Source organism: Thamnophis elegans, chromosome 7, assembly GCF_009769535.1.
Source record: "Thamnophis elegans isolate rThaEle1 chromosome 7, rThaEle1.pri, whole genome shotgun sequence".
NCBI lineage: Eukaryota > Metazoa > Chordata > Lepidosauria > Squamata > Colubridae > Thamnophis > Thamnophis elegans.
In genome coordinates this window covers 21,200,004-21,213,498 of record NC_045547.1, presented here as the reverse complement: position 1 = coordinate 21,213,498, position 13,495 = coordinate 21,200,004, and the positions used below count along the sequence as shown (strand labels likewise).

The 13,495-nt window shown below is 38.9% G+C and overlaps 1 protein-coding gene across 1 annotated transcript in view; it reads left to right on the top strand.

Moving 5' to 3' along the window:
- The window catches only part of CREB3L2 (cAMP responsive element binding protein 3 like 2), a 73,880-nt gene that overhangs the window by 25,682 nt on the left and 34,703 nt on the right, over positions 1 to 13,495 (top strand). The window lies entirely within an intron of this gene.

The following is a 13,495-nucleotide window of genomic DNA, read 5'->3' as shown; positions in this document are numbered from 1 at the left end:
AACACTAGGGAATTCCTGGAAGGTTGGCATTCAGACAAATCAGTCATCAACAGCCACATAGATATAAACGACGTTTACACACATTTCAAAAGAGATGATAAGCATACAAGAAAGTCGTACACTCAGTTATCCCTTGAATATTTAGAAAAAAGGTTATGGTGGAATTTTTACTGTGGAGGAGATGAAAGGAACTTCACTAGAAGGGATCAACCCAGCACTTAGAACTAGTTAGATGGCTTTTGTGGTTATCCAGCCTGATACTGGCCTCAAATTAGCACTTGGACTATGATGTTTTGGAAACCAACAAGCAGTTACTTCAAGAGTAGAAAAGAAACACTGTGAACTGGAGAAGTCTGTTCTGTTTCCAGCCTGCATGACTAATCATAATATTACAGAATTCCAGAACATAAGCATGCTGGTGATTTCTTTCCTTTACAGCCAACTGTTTATGCAAAAGAAATTCCATAATTAGAGTTCTTAACAGGGAGTCTTTGGTATTAAATTATTAAGCCATTTAAATTATAAAAGTTTTCAGGTGGCTTGGTTGCCTTTGGGGAGTAACGGAAGCTCTCTGTCCCCTCGCTAATTGATGAGGCCAGACATCTGTGTGGTAGCTTGTGAGAAAAAGGAATTATCTATAAAATCATGTTTAACAGTCTTTGAGATACTAAACTGTCTTGCACTGGCAAAGTGACTGAAATGCCTCATTTATGTGAGTTGTATAAGAGAGTGATCTAGGATATATTCCAAATATTTAGATGTCATTTTAAAACCTTCAAAACTGGTTATTTCAGATTTTAAAGGCTAAATTTCAAAGGCAAAATACTTACCACTGTCGGTTTATAGAGAAAAAATATGTTTTTTACTCATAAACATACACATAAAAAAAATGTTATTTCCAAAATTGGCAACATGCGCTGTATGTTATTAAGGGTGATAACCCTCTTAGTGAGATGTACACTGAGTAAAAGTGAACTTTTCAAGGTGCCTTCTCTTAATCTAAGGAGTGTCTAGGTAAAGAATGTGAAAATTAGGAAGGCCACTTTAAAGAATGGGTTATAATTATATCCAGTGCCAAATTTTATGTAATTATTCCTCATGATTCTTGCAACAATTGCATATATAATTTCAGTGCTCCCATTTATTTGATTCTGTCCATTTATGAATGTATAATTTGTATGATTACTAGGATTCTTTATAGAACTTAAGTGCACTTCTCTGCATTCAGGAATCCACCTACAGAGAGAAAAGTTTATGAGATGAAAAATAAAAAGGGGTCCTTAGATTTTGTGTGTGTGTGTGTGTGAATAAGCTACAGATAGCTGTTTTCTTTGTATTTCATTCTATGTTGCCACAGCTTGAAACATTAAAATTCACACAGAGGGACGTTCTCCAAGATACTCCAATAGTAATGGATACGTTGGACCCTTGTTTGTGATCAAGACCTGTCAACATCTCAATCTACTGCATGCCATTTTCAATTTAAGAGGTGTAACAGCCTGTTACTCTTCCCTGCTGGTCTATTTGTCAGTCCTGATGACATGAAAACAGGGTCCTAATCTCTACAATGCCGATGAATAATGAATTTGCAACCTGACAGCCTACTTAAAATAGTGTCTGAAAGTTTGTTTCTTAAGATAAGCCCAGTGAAGCTGTACAAAACCACTTGTGAAGTACTTTTTATAGTAGAGTTCCAATTATGTTGGCTGGTTCACAACTACCAAGTGTTAATTTTTCCTGATTAAATCACTAGTGATCAACTTGTTCTGCAGTTTTAGGAGCCATGACCATTTCCCCGGCACTAAGTAAGAATTTTAAAATGTCAATAATCCCTTTGGGGGGAAAAGCAAGACTTTTTAATATGATAGGTATATGTCACAAGTTTGATATGGCAGTTTAAATGAGGAGAAACAAAGATCAGAATGTACTGCAAAAGCTAGAGATAAAGAGGAACATAGGGATATAATTTTACAGGTAAACATAGAATTATAATCTAGTTCCAATCTTAAGTATTAATTGTCCATAAAAGAATGTAAAGATAATTTCTGGATTAGCTGCTTTATCAGGATATATAGTGCTAGTAATATATGCAAGCATGCTTGCCTTTCTCTTTCATTCACTGAAAGTTTAATAGCAAAGGACCTTGTACGATTGTGTTTCATAACTTTCAGATCAGACCTGTTCGTCTATATTCTCCTTTGGGTAAAATAATCACAGCCGGTTAATAGGATTTATATGGAATATTTTTTTCTTTTACGATATCAGACTTCTCCTTGCCAGGCACACAGACATCCAAATAATGTGTATTACTGTAGAAAAAGTACATTTCTCTACAGTACAAATTTCCAGTGATTGCTTATGTGTCTTCTACGCAGACTGCTGTATAGCATAGAACAGTCAAAATTAAACATTAAATCCACAAAACATAAACTCCACGAGAAGGAGGTAGAGCAAGATAAGGAGAAGGGAGACTGATAATTATTTTGATGACTCTCTTGTTATTTTGAAGAATCCTGTGTAGTGAGATTTTAAATTCTTCCATTTCTTTCTCCTACCTGAATTATGCAACAGGCTGGATGGCCCTCTCTGGGCAGGAAGCCCAGTTTTTTTGGAAATGGACGGATCTGATACCATGATGTTTCTTTTGGCTGTGAGACAACTAACTCTCAGAAGCAGGTTTTTTAATACCACTTGATTCTAGCACCAAAACAGGAGTGGTGTTACAAGAAGCCCAAGGAAGAGGGGACATTAAATTTCATGGTTAGATTATAAATCTAAGCATTATAAAATCATATAACAATTTCAATATAAGGTGAATAATTTAAGTCAGTCTTTTTGATAGGACTTAACTGACTTTCTCAATTTCACTATTTATTGTTACGTTGTGGCTCCCTTATATGTTATCTTCTGGTTTTTTTATAGAAACTTTTCCCAAAGTGATTACCTGTCCCCCACTCCCATCCCATTCATTGCCTGTATTGGGGATCAGTGGGTAAAGTTTATTCAGTCTTGCCATCCTGGTTTCCTTTATAACTTCCATCCTCCTTATCCGGAAGGGTGTCTCTAGCTGAGAAACAGAAGGAAAACTCAGGTAGTCCTCCACTTATGACCACAATTGAGCCTAACATTTCTGTTATTGTTCGGTTTTGCCCTATTTTAGGATCTATCTTGCCACAGTTTGTTAAGTGAATCGCTGCAGTTGATAGGTTAGTAACCCATTATTAAGTGAATCTGGCTTCCCCATAGACTCTGCTTGTGAGAAGGTCACAAAAGGTGATCACACGACCTTGGGACAGAGCAGGGATGAAATGCTACCGGTTTGGGCCGGTTCACCTAAACCAGTAGTTAAAAAATGCTACCAATTTGCCTGAACCAGTAGTTAAAAATGTTAAAAAACGGTTTTAAAAAGTTCCGACGGTCGCACAGCTGATTGTCAGAACCTTTTTTTTTACTTTTTAAAGCATTTTTTAACTACTGGTTCAGAACCAATAGATAAAAAAGCTTTAAAAAGTAAAAAAAAAAAAAAGTTGGCCATGCCCACCCAGTCACATGACCCCACCAAGCCGTGCCCACTAAGCCATGTCGATAGAACCAGCAGGGAAAATATTTTAATTTCACCACTAGGACAGAGCAACGGTTATAAATATGAAACAGGGCAAAACCGACTTAACAAATGTCTCGCTTAACAACAGAAATATTGGGTTCGGTTGTGATTATAAACTGAGGACTATCTATATTACATTTAGATTTTAATTTTATTGCTAGTGAACAGAAGACTGCACCCACATTCCAGATTTGTGGGGTTTACAGTTCCCATAATTATCAGCCTGTTGTTCGGACATCTGGAAAGTCTGATAAATCTATGATCTTTTGGAATTAACTCTGTTTAATTAAATTTGTTTCCTCATCATAGATCAATATATATGTTTTCGTGTCACTATGGTCAGTAATATTCCGAGAAGCAGTTTCTCAACTGGAGATCTGTCATTTGAGGTCTGGACAACTGTATTCCTGGAAATAATAGGATAATTTTGTTCTGCAAATACTGTCCCCATGGCAACAAACGTTAGCTAAGCAATGTACCTTGCATGTATACTAGGACAAACTCCAAGTTGCGGCATGCCGTGTAAACTTTTCAGCAAGCAAAATGGCTGGTTTTTAGGTCAAATATGTCACGACTAAACCAGGAGGTCACCCAGCTCTTTTTGTGTTTCATTCCAGCTCTGTTTGGAAACCTCCCTGAAGACAACTGACTGCATTTTACCTTACGATTTAAATGGTTTGAGAGACGGATGCTTTTCTTTTAGCATTTTCTAGTTTTGTATCCATATCCAAGGGGGTGGCATGTTCAATCCTGTAATCTCAGCAAGCCAAGTTACATGAAAATGCTATGTTGAAATTATGGAAATTCGAAATCCAGCGTGTCTTTTGGGAAAGACCACATTTAGTGTATGTACTGTGCATGTACAGGTAGTCCTCGACTTATGATCACAATTGAGCCCAATTTTTCTGTTGTTAAGTGAGACATTTGTTAAGTGAGTTGCCCCACTTTTTGACCTTTCTTGCCTCAGTTGTTAAGTGAATCACTGCAGTTGGTAAGTTAGTAACCTAGTTGTTAAGTGAATCTGGCTTCCCCATTGTCTTTGCTTGTCAGAAGGTGATCACATGACCTTGGGACACAGCACCGGTCATAAGTATGAACCAGTTGCCAAGCATCTGAATTTTGATCACATGATCATGGGGATGCTGCACATGCTATGAAACTATGAAAAACATTCATAAGTCATTTTTTCAGTGTGGTTGTAAATATGAGCAGTCACTAAATGAACTTTTGCATCTTGAGGACAATCTGTATGGTGGACTAGAAGGGAATAGGATCGTTGTTGGGTTGCTAAGCTTAAAAGAGACCAAATTGCAGAGGTTTCCTACTTAAAGAAAACCATTCATACTCCCCCTTTTTTTGGTGGTAGTCAAAACATTTCTCAAAGTTATCACAGTAAATTGTTTTGTTATCTTCTTTATTCCATTCCTTGAAGTTGTATTAAGTGTACGATTGTAACATTACGTTTAGTAACGTCTTTGCTGTGGTATTTTATTATCGGAGCGCTTCTTTGCTTTTCCTACTGTCTATTCCCAACGTATACAGTGTCTTTGATCTTAATTAATTTGCCACAACTCATCTTCACTTTTTTGCTGTGGCATTTTGCCATCTGTACAAAAATGACGTTGCAGTGTGGTATACATTTGTCTGGGAATAAGGTGTTGAAGTTCCTGGATTTCTTTTGAATAAATATATGCCTGGGGGTTTTCACTGCCTGGATTATATGATGAAACATCACAACACTTATTTCTGAAAGGATACTCAGCTTCTCTTGCTATGTTACTTAGTCCTGCATGATTCATTTCTCTCTCTCTCTCCTCTCTAACCCCGTTCCCTTCCAGCTCTTGTGGGAGGAAGGTTGGTGATACCTGGAATTCCATCAGAGTGAAATAGCCAATTACTTTAGGAAGTTAGCTTTCACTCGTTACTTAGCTAGAACTCCATGTGTATACATTAAAACAATTTTCAAAAACATATTTTCAGTGGGCGATACCTGAATGAAAAATGTTAACTGAAGGATTAAGAAACCTGTAAGGTTGTGGAATTTGGTGAAGCAGAACCCTGGCAATCCTGAATTTTAGTTTGGCCATCAAAGGCTCTTTAAAATTATGGATAGCCAGTTCAACAGGTAGGGGATGTATTCAATATTTGAGGAGGAGCTACTTGCTGAACTTGCTTCAAGTTACAGAAATCAGAGCCACCGTGTTCATTGATTGAGCTGTTGGACCAGAACCAAGAAGAGCTTACCATATTTTTTCAGAGTATAAGACGCACCGGAGTATAAGACGCACCAAGATTTTGAAAAGGCAAATAAAAAAAAATAGTTTTTGCACTGCAGATCTCCCAAAAACGGCTCATTTTTTGCAAAAACTGGCCCAATTTTTTGTCAAAAAAAGGGCATGTATAGCCTTTAGGAGGCTTCCAGAGTGCTCCTGGGGGTTGCGTGGGGCAAAAACGAGTAAAAAACAGCCCGTTTGTTGCTCATTTGTGCCCTCCCTAGCCTCCAGGTGAAGGGGTGGGGTTTCGGGTGGCCAAAAATGCTGTATTCGGTGTATAAGATGGACCCAGATTTTCACTCTCTTTTTTGAGGGAAAAGGTGCGTCTTATACTCTGAGAAATATGGTAGTCCATCTTCAGCAACTGGGTGACTTTGGACTAGTTGCTCTTTCTTAGCCCATAGGGTTGTTATCGGGAGAAAAAAATCAAGGAATATTTGTAATTTTTGTGATGAGCAGCATGGATCCTGGCATTGTCATGTTATAGAGTGGCTGTGATGTGTGTTCACCTAATACCTACAGTTAAGTGAATGGTAATGTATTAGGTCAGTGGTTCTCAACCTTTACTTCACCGTGGACCCCTTTAAATACCTTTTGTAGCCACGTACCATGGCCATGCCTCTTTCCCAAGACTTAACTCAAGATTTATATTGTAACATTTCTTCAAATCTTTGCAGATCCCCTGTGATAACAACAGACCACAGGTTGAGAACCACTGTATTAAATCATACATCACACCGAACCATAAGCTAATCATGCTACAATAGCGTCTTTACACAACATACTAAACAAAACAAAGTCCTTTGAATTGCACTTAATTCCTGATGAGATTTTAAACTCATTCATAGATTTGGAAGTGGTAGCTATTCTTCTTCTATTATTATTTTTTTACTTCCCACTCTGAATTATAGTTCTGGAAGGTTCCACCACAAAACCGCACCCGACTAAACTGCGTCGCTGACATCATCAACAGCGCGGAGACCGAAGCACGCTGTAAACCCTAAACCTAAAATTAACCCCTAAACCTAAACCTAACCCCCCTAAACCTAATCCTAAACCTAATCCTAAACCTAATCCTAACCCTAACCCTAAACCTAAACCTAACCCTTAACCTAACCCTAAACCTAATCCTAAACCTAATCCTAACCCTAAACCTAACCCTAACCCTAACCCTTAACCTAACCCTTAACCTAACCCTAACCCTAACCCTAACCCTAACCCTTAACCTAACCCTAACCCTAAACCTAAACCTAAACCTAAACCTAACCCTTACCTTAAGTTGAATCGGCTTGCTTTCAAAGCGCTATTTAAAGCGCCCTTCTTTCTCTGCGCTGGCTGTTGTTGCCCTGTTGATGACGTCAGCGACGCGGTTTAATCGGGCGCAGCTTAGTCGAGCGTGGTTTTGACGGGTCATGGTTCTGGAATTCCTGAATGATTTTTAACCCAAGTACTAAGGAGCAGCCCAACTTAGATTCCCATCCTGACTTCAACTGTCTATTAAATAACAGTAAAGCTTGTTTGACTGTGAAGTATAAGGTTAGGATATTAACAGTGCTTCTTATCCTGTATTATATTTGCATGTCCAACACACATTGGGTTGCTTAAATCATAGCTTGTTAATTAAGCCAGGATCAAGTCAGAAAACTTGCGTATGAGCAAATTAATCATGGTTTCTTTATTGAAATCTCTATATCTTCTGTCAGTGTGAAAAACAAATGTCTGGGACACATCAACAAGCTACCAATAAGCCAGGATCCTAGGGTCACTATTCACCATAATCTAGTGTTCATAAGCAGTGACTTTATATTGTGGTGTCTTCCTTGGAATGAATTATATTCACATGGAGTTAAAGCCAAGCCATGGCTTAATGTTATGTGCAAAGAAGTTCATTAAATTTCCTAATAATGATGTTAAGTGTTTCAATTAAAGCAGAGAACTAGAGTAGATGTAGTCTCTGTTCTCCATTGGCTATTTCTCTGTAACTGCTGGTTTTATACTAATTTTGCTTTTGTTACCCAAATGACTTCTGGGGTGCTATAAACTGGTCTGGAGACTCCAGGCTGCAAAGTCAAGCATGGAGGGTGCGGGCCCTGCTCTGCTCTACAGCAGTTTTAGCAATCAGACATAAATAGCCCTTTATGCCAGAAGCAGGCTCAGAGAAAGGAATGTTTTGTCTGGAAGGCATGGTATGTGGCTGGAGCTAAGGAGCTGCTGTTAGAGGCTCCAGTTGGTACACAGCCAAGTATACTTTCTAATGTCGCTCTTTCCCTGCCATTCAGTCTCCTGCTCTTCTAAAGGTTGGGCTTTCTTCCTTCCTTCCTTCCTTCCTTCCTTCCTTCCTTCCTTCCTTCCTTCCTTCCTTCCTTTCTTTCTTTCTTTCTTTCTTTTTTAACACAAAGACAAATGGATTGAGTGCATGGGAGGCAAAGCTCAATCCAGTTTTTAAACAATGTCTCAGCTCAAATTCATAGCAATTTTAAGGTGGTGAATTTCTATGTGTTGTTGGGGGTGGGTTCTTGGGATGTAGCAATGTTCAGATGCTCTCTCACCTTCTTTATTAGGTTTCTTAATTCTCATTTTTTCACTCTCTGTTCCTTCCCAAGATTTTGTATCTTTTTACTCCATCTGTCTAAGGCAGAGATGCCAAACGTGCGTTGTCACAGTGGCGTACATGACGTATCGGGACTTTCTCCCCCCCCCCCCCGTCACTAAACCAGACAGGGCCGGGGTCAGCACGTGACGCATCCAGCCCACAGGCTGCTAATTTGACATCCTTGGTGTAAGGGGATCACTTTGACTGGTGGAGATAGCTCAGACAATTTGATCTTTTTTCTTATCCTATTCTTCTAGGATGGGGGTGTCAAACTTGATTTCATTGTGGGCACATCAGGGTTGTGTTTGACTTTGGGGGGTTGTTGCGGCGTAGCTGTGTGTGTGTGGCCAGCTTGACGTCACTCGTATCAGCGGCACCAGTGGTGATCCAAGCGCTTTGCCAGTGAAAAGGGGCTCCCGAGCTCAGTTTTCAGCTGCGACTGCCTCCTGCAACCCTCTGCCTATGAAAATGGCCCTCCCGAGCTCTGTTTTCCCTGGCAGGGGCACCCCAGGCCAGTCCTTCACTGTTTCCAGGGATGGCTCTGCGGGCCAGATCTAAGCAACCTGTGGACTGGAGCTTGCCCCTGGGCCTTGAGTTTGACACCCCTGTTCTAGGAGGTTCAATTAATGCAATCCATCACCATTTACTCCCCCTAGGTATGAGATGTACAAGTGTCTCAATGGATGATGGACTATGTTTCAAAGAAAGTGGTTGGGGCCAGGACAGAAATTAAGTTCAGTTTCATTTATATTTAGTGCAAAATTAAATCTAGTTAATACGGTGTTACTATTTTCCTGGTTAGCCATTTTAAAGGTTTTCTTTCATGTCGCATCGAAAGTAGAATTTTGTAATAGCATCTGAAAATCTTCGGAGGCCTCATGCAAAGTCTTTTCAAGAGTTTCATGCCTATTCAGATTGTAGACTTGACTGGATTGTATAAATTGGATGTTTTGATACTAGGAAAGTTAATTCAGAATTTCACAGCTGGCAGTCGCGGTTTAAAATGACCTGGACTTTAGCTCGTGATTTTGTGTAAATAGTGGCTTGAGGTGATCCAGACCTCCTGCTGTGATATTATTCTGATACTGGAATTTGCTTAGTGCTTTCACCTTTAATGACACTTGCAAGCTGAATATGGATGCATTTATCATGCTCTTACCTTTGCTTTATAAAGGCCATACATCTATCTAGCTCATGGTTCATTTGAATCATGCATTTGTGTCAGCAACTGCACGTACTGTATACTTTTTGCTTTTTCCCTGAAACGAGGGAAGCTGTTAATACTCCATCATCAATATCTTCAGTGAACATGTCAGGGGAATATGCTGCAGCCATCACTCTTACAAGTCACATCATTTGACATTTATCTATCTGTACAGTGAATATAGAGATGGTAGAAAAGAAAGTTGGAGAAATATTCTAATTTTCTTCTCGTGATGTGAAATTGCTTTCCATCTGCTGTAGAATCCAAGGGTAGCCTTGTAAAATAACCCCAGGATGCCAACATTTCTAGATTGAACTTCAGCAGAATATTAATGAAAATTAGACAGAACTTCGTTGTGTGCTGGGCATCAGGATGCCACTCCAAGAAAATTTTATCTCCACATCGCTATGTGAGCGATATCTTTTCATTCTGTTTCTGTCTCAGGAGGTTTCCCAATTATATTGGTCTTTAAAAAGGTTTCACAGATGTTAAAACGCTAAAGGGCATTTTCATGGTTAATTTTAACTAAATTCTGATTACCATAGCGTTTCTGTTAGAACACTGAGATGCCTGTTTTTCATTTGGCTTGTTATTTGAAAAAGCAGATTTTAAAATATCTTCCCAAAGCAATATTTAAATTAAAAATAAATAATGCATATTATTTTAACAAATAACATTTTAAGGATTTATTTTCCTGGACTGTTGGTGGTAATAGCCCCGGGGAGTAAGGGGAGAGAGAAAAATCCAGCTGAGATGGGTTTTTTTTTTGGGGGGGGGGGGGGGTTTCTTCTCCTATTTTCTTTTGCAGGGGATCGTCAAATGCAGGGCATTTGCTAATAATTCCTGGGGGTGAAGTAGGGAGAGAGGAGGATTTAGACAGCTTAATTTAATTTGAACAGTTTAATTTATAACTTGTAAGATAGTACAATTTAAAATTAGAGTGTTGCTGATAGGTGATTAGTCCTCCTTTTCAAGCATTGGGATATGCCTATGTATTTGAAATACATATGAATCTTTTGCTCATGTTTTATGTTCTAGTTACCTCTTTCTCTCTTTTCAGCACAATCCATTTAAGATTTCCTACGTTAAATAATCACAAATTTCCATTATATTTTAATTTGGAAAATCAGATAATTCTAAAAAATTAAGATTTGAAATTACAAATTGAAGCTAGTTTCCCAGTTTGAAGAAAATGGAAATCCAAGCTTCAGGGAAAACATGACTACGTTTTTAAGCCCTCTTATTGCTGACAGTTGTAGCCCAGCCTTCAATCAAACGTAGTTAATAGTGTTGCTAATTTAGCAGATCAACATAAATATAAGAGAATTAGAGAAAGCTACCTATTTTTCAATAACTTTTAGTATCCAACCAAAACTTTCAGTTACTCTCCTGTTGTCAGTTTATTCCAACTGCTAATTTAATGTAATGAAAATTAGATGCTCTGTTGTTATTTCTGCTATGAGTGTCCTAATTTGGTACATATATTTCTCTGTTCTGACCCCCTTCCCTACGGTGAGTCACACCGACACAAGGTTACTGTTAGCCATGCTTTATTCACAGTAATTACTCACAGACAAGACTTTGGCAGCAACCCAGACTCCCACAGATAAGAGATACACACAAGAGCTTCTCCAGCTTAGTAAAATGGTTGTGTCCTGCAAAAGGTCTCCTCCCAAAGTCTCTTCTTATATACTCTCTTGGGAGGAGCCAAATCATAACCACCTGGGCCTGATTATCTTCTATGTCTCCGTAATTGCTGCCTGCGCTTCTCTGCCCTTCTCTGCCTGGCGTCCGGGACCAACTCCCTTTGCTCCTCCCCACTGCTCCAGGGCCTGACGTCAGGGACAAACTCCCTTTGGCTTTCACCACTGCTCCATGCCTCAGGCGCCTCCTGGTGGCCAACCAGCCTCTCTGGTCCCTGCTCAGAGTCTGCACCCTGCCCACATCTTCCAGAGCCGACTCATAGGGTCCCTCTCTATCGGAGTCTGTCGGCAGCTCCAACGGCTCCTGCTGGTATAAGGATATATTAATTATATCACCAAAAGATGAACTGGACTTTACTTTTATGGATGGTTCAGAGAGTAAGCGGCATAAATTATAGTCCAGTGCTCTGAGAAGCTGATAAATCCCCATTCCATTTAAAAAAGCAACATGGGGCACAGCTAGATTTAGCAGTTTAGAAATCATTAGACAGTAACTACCTTGAAACAAATATACACAATTACCAATGAGTTTATTATCAACATAACAAATGTAGTGTGTTGCCACTGTAGGCTGTTTTAATGGTTCCTTATGAGTATAGGCACACAGCAGTGTGGGGGAAACTGTCATTTGTGCTTTGTTTTCACATAAAGTAAGTTACTCTAGGCTATTGTGAGAAGTGTGTTTTCTTTATGGAACACTCAGTCCAGAAAATACTGGAAAAATGTTTTTTTCCTATAGCTGAAGATCCTCGCATGCTTAGAGAATATAAGTCTTGCCTCTGAAAATATATGTGCTTTGACAACAAATCCTACATCCCTTAGTTGGGTGACATATGCTTATTCATTCTTTTTCATTTCCCACAGAACTTTTTTGGGGCAGTGTGGAAAATTGCTCCATGTTGTTGCAACATGAAATAATACTTTTAGCATTTGTCACAGGGTTTTCCTGAGTTTATTTTGCAATATTTGTATTTCAACACTACATCGAATTTAACAGTTACTTAAAAAGTATCTAGAAAGCATCTAGTACAGGGGTGGGTTCCAGCAGGCACTACTGCCGGTTCGCGCATGTGCAGTGCTATTAGCTTTTCAGTGCAGAACTGAAAAACAAGATGGTGACGCCTATGGCGCCACCCAGAGAACCGGTTCAGGAGCGTGGCAGGCCTGGGTCCCTGCCGGTTCCAGCGACCGAGGCTGCCAAACCATTACTGGTTCAGCCAAATCTGTAGGAACCCATCACTGATCTGGTAAATTCTAGAGCATTCCTTTTCTACAGCCATTTCTGCTGTTTGCTGTAAACTCCAATGAAAATGGCTGCTTCGTTATTGAACAATTCTTGCTATTAGGGAACTTTTCTTTATATTTTGACAAAGCCTGCTTCCTTACATTTCTTTCCTAGTTCTCCCCACCAAAATAAAGAAAATAACCATTTTATTATTGTTGTGGGAAAAATTATAGCCATGCACTCTCAAAAATAAACATCCCTTTAGGACATAGTTGTATTCATAGACAGACAAATATGCACACATGTAAGTGAAGTGTTTAGAAATTAAATACAGAGAAAGTGTATACTGATGCATATCGACTAGTCTAACATAAAGCTGAAAAAAATACTTTAGAGTTTGGCATGTAGGTGTAAGATAATGGAATTACATATGTTTGAAAACTACCCAGGTTCCAGTTTCCACAAAACATACTGAATTGGTAGTATAGCAAAACAGTTGATATAAAGTCTGGATGGATAGGATGTTCTCTTTTTTTCCTGAACTGCTAGACTCTTCCCATAAATTGATAAAGTGAAGTACTTCATAGAACATCTTGTGAACACTTATTTTCAGTTATCATAAGATGTGATGATCTTTGGCATTAAATGTTTTTAAGTCGTTTCAAGTATGAGTCCAAAGTTTGCAAAATGAGAATGGAATTGAGAAAAAACGTAATTATACAGTAGTGTTGCCTGCCCCTTCGAAATGGGCCTTTAATGTCTATGTTTAGAAATCTTTCTAAATGTCTATGAAATTATTGGGAAGGGCATATTTGGTACAACTATAGTGTTGAAAAGAAGGAAAAGCCCTGCTTGAATAATGATGCTAACCTATGTGAATCCATAATATGAAT